The sequence below is a fragment of the Meriones unguiculatus genome, chromosome 9 (assembly GCF_030254825.1).
Source record: "Meriones unguiculatus strain TT.TT164.6M chromosome 9, Bangor_MerUng_6.1, whole genome shotgun sequence".
Taxonomy (NCBI): Eukaryota; Metazoa; Chordata; class Mammalia; order Rodentia; family Muridae; genus Meriones; species Meriones unguiculatus.
This window is the reverse complement of record NC_083357.1, coordinates 74,260,528-74,264,261: the sequence shown is the minus strand read 5'-3', so window position 1 is coordinate 74,264,261 and position 3,734 is coordinate 74,260,528.

Below are 3,734 nucleotides of genomic sequence, written 5' to 3'. Positions count from 1 at the left end.
CTAGCCCCTTGTGGTTGGGGGTATATAATGGCCTAATGTACATTAGTTCATTGGATAAAGACTTCTGGTAAACAGGAAATCCTAGCTTAGAAGGGAAACAAATGGCAGTACCGTGTTATGATACATTCTTTCTGACTTGATTTTTAAAGACTTATTTTAATTAGTCTTAATTTCGTGCACTTGCCTATGTGTGCAGGTACCTAAGGAGGCCAACTGCCCAACATGGGTCCTAGAAATCAAACTCTGGCCCTGTGGAACAAGTATATACTCTTAGCTGCTGAGCATGTCTCTAGACCCCATTCTGATTTCTTGAAGCTGACAGGGCATATAGAACTATCCTCTACTGCAGATAAGGAAACTGAATCCAGAGAGAACAAGTCTGAGCTCATCCAGCTAATGAGGTCAATACTGATCTCTAAACCAAAATACCTGTCACATAGAAGAAACCCAAAGCGGGGATCTTTAAAACACAAGCTGCTGCTTTCCTCTCACAACGATAGGCTCAGGAAAGAGGAGTCCCCGCTCCACCCTGCAAAAGAGCTTCCCACCACCTAGGGTTCCCACAGCCACACCAGTCCCTCCTGCAGGAGATTTCACATCATGCTGCTTAGGGCCTATCAGGAAGATAAGTGAATCCTCAAGCAAAGAGCCCTCAGTTCTCTGCAAAATCTCCGAAATAGTCTGGTTGGATTCCTGGTGGCAGAGGCTGGGCTCCAGCCGGGGCTCAGCATGTAGACATTCAAGTGCCACTTGAATTCATCTCTCAGTCCCCTCTGACCTGGCTCCCTGCTGAGCTCCTGAGTCAGTCACCATGCAGAGTGGAGAGCCTGCCTACAGCCTGAAAGATTGCATCTAGCCCTGTTTCCTTATCTATGCAGGCTTTCTTTCCATCAGACAAGAAAGCAAAACTGGTCTGGCACCATTTGCTCTCCAGAAAGCTACTTTGGGTGGATTTATTTGAGTGATTCTTTCCAAAGAGAATGAACAGACTTCAGAACTGCCCACAATGAACTGAAGTGTCTGGCCACCATGCCAGGCCCACCTGTCAGAAGAGACAGGAGCCAAAGGGGGCAGAAGGGATGAAAACAGAGTCAGCAGAGAACCCCTCAACTTAGCTCCAGTCCTCTCCCTTCCAGCCCTGGTCTTCCTGAAAACATGCAAACACAGAAGGCAGAAATATGACCTACAGTCTTCCTAGGAGTATGGGCCTTTAAAGGCTATCCTCCAAACTGTAGAGCAAGAATGCAGGAGTTTACACGGCCTGGGAAGTACCCTTTGTCTTGTCCTTCTCACAAATGCAGATCTGCTTGATTGTCCTTTGAAGGCTCTGTCCACAGTCCTGTCCCACAGACCCTCCTCAGGAAGAGCTTCTGCCTGCTTGTATCCTCAGTTCATTGGAAACTCTAAAACAATTATGGCTAACCTTATGTATTTGCCCCCTCTACTAAAAGGAGTTAAGGAAGATCACAAAAATAGCTAAAAGGTAAAAGAAACCACTAGCTTTAAACTTGGTGGGAAAATCAAGACAAAGAGCCCAGGGATTAGAAAAATTAAGGAAAGCTAGGAATTTAGCTCCATGGTGGAGTGTGTGTTTTATATGTGTGCAATTCTGTGTTCAATGCTCAACGCTGAGAAAGCAGAAGAAAAGATAAGAAAGTATGCGGAAATTACGTGTTTTGGGCTTCTCCTGGGCTGTGGGTGGCTAGCATCTTTGGCCCTAAGTTTTCCAGAAGCCGACTGAAATCAATGGCTGCTTCTTGCTTCCTTGATTCGCACTGGTGCCAGTAGGTCAGAGGAGGCTTGCGTCTCTGGTTATAGAGACCGAAGATGAAACTCTCCCATGGTTTCTCATTCAGAGTGACCTCATAAGTGACCTGAACAGTGTCTTCCTTAGGGTGGACATGCTGTTTTCGGTAACAGTGGCACATAAAGCCTTTCCATCTATGGCATCACACCATGGGAAAAAATGGCCAGGGTGGCCAATTCAGTGAGAGGTGGTTGTTTGGCTTTTTTGTGAGCTTGCTAGGTTCACCAATAACCTTTACTGAGTCTACAGGGACTACAGTTTGCTTGCCTCAATGAAAATTTGGGTAAGTGTTCTATAGTAGTCAGGAATATTTGTTCTGCCATCGCCAGAGAATTTGAGTCCTTTTTACTGGCTTTCTGGAATTCTTTAAAGCAGTAGTTATCAACCTTCCTAAAGCTGTGACCCTTTAATACAGCTCCTCATGGTATGGTGACCCCCCCAACCATAAAATTATTTTTGTTGCTACTTTATAGCTATAATTTTGCTACTGTTATGAATCGTAATATCAATGTCTGATAGGCAGGATACCTGTTATACGACCCCTATGAACGTGTTCTTTGATCCCCCCCAGAGGGTCTTAAGCTAACACAGATCTTACTTCTTGTGCTGCCATTGAAAGTAGAAGCTCCTTGCTCTTCTAGCCTTGCTTGCAAGTAGTGGGTGGACAGATGGCCCAGGGACCACCAATCAGAGTTACAGCCATGACAAGGAGGCTGGCAGTGGCTGCAAACACAAGCAGCCATTCTGCCTGGTGACATCCAGTGTCGGGAAACAGTGGTATTGAGGACACAGACTGCAACCACCACCTCACTTGACCCAAGCTGCCCTCCTAGTGTTTCTGTGTACTCCTAACCATTCTTCTAATGAGCTTGTTTGTGTTTAGATCAGCCTGAGTTGGCTCCAGTTGCACGCGAGAGACTGCCTGATGCATTCAGCTGTGTTTTTCTGCCTCCTGTCTACCTACACAGAGAGCATAGGAAAGTCAAACGGCTGGAAAAACAAAGGAGGCGTACGCATACAGGATTCAAACTGGGCCTGCCCACATAGTCCCTAAGGCGCACAGACCGAAACTCACAGGCCCGAAAGCACTAGCCCAGGAGAGAGAGAGATGACCCAGAGCTGGCAGGCCTGGAATCTCGGTGCCTGGGATTACATTGTCCAAGGTGGCAGCAGCAATCACAGGTGACTGTTTAATTTAAATGATCAAAATTATTTTTCTAGGCACACTAGCCATACATTGAGCACTGTCACGTTCACCTACCAGCTACCCTTTTGTGAGCACAGATTTTGAACTTTTTTGTTATTGCAGGAAGCTCCACTGGGCAATGTTGGCTTGCTTACTGCCTTGTGGAGTTATAGCCATTTCTGGGAGCTCACAGTGCTGGGAACACAAAAACAGAGGTAGTAATCCTACCTGCTCCGTCCTCACAGACCTCAAGGCCACACAGGATGTCATTACTGTGACACATTGGGTGTCCGTGGGGACAGATGGGAGAGCCCCATTTACCTCCCTGCAGCTTTCTCTCATGTACTTCCTATTGCGTCTAGCTGGATATTTCAAGAGAACGAAAGTTAAAAACACCTTGAATAGAGTCCTCTCCATCATTGTCATCAGCTCTAGGTCTAGACCAGGTTCTGCAGCCTGGGCTAATGCAGGAGCTATCTCAATATGTGGTCATCTTAGTCCATTTTCTGAGGCTAGAACAAAAACACCTGAGCCTGAGTCATTAATAAAGAGGTTTTTATCTGACTCACAGTTCAAGAGCATGGCAGCACATGTGTTTAACATCTGGTCAAGGCCCTCTAATTCACCCTAACATGACAAAGCAACGGGTGGTAAGGAAGAATCAACATAGGCCAGCCCAGGGCTCTCTTCCTCTACATAGGTCTGAAGACCTTACCTAACCCTAGTTATTTCTCAAAGAGT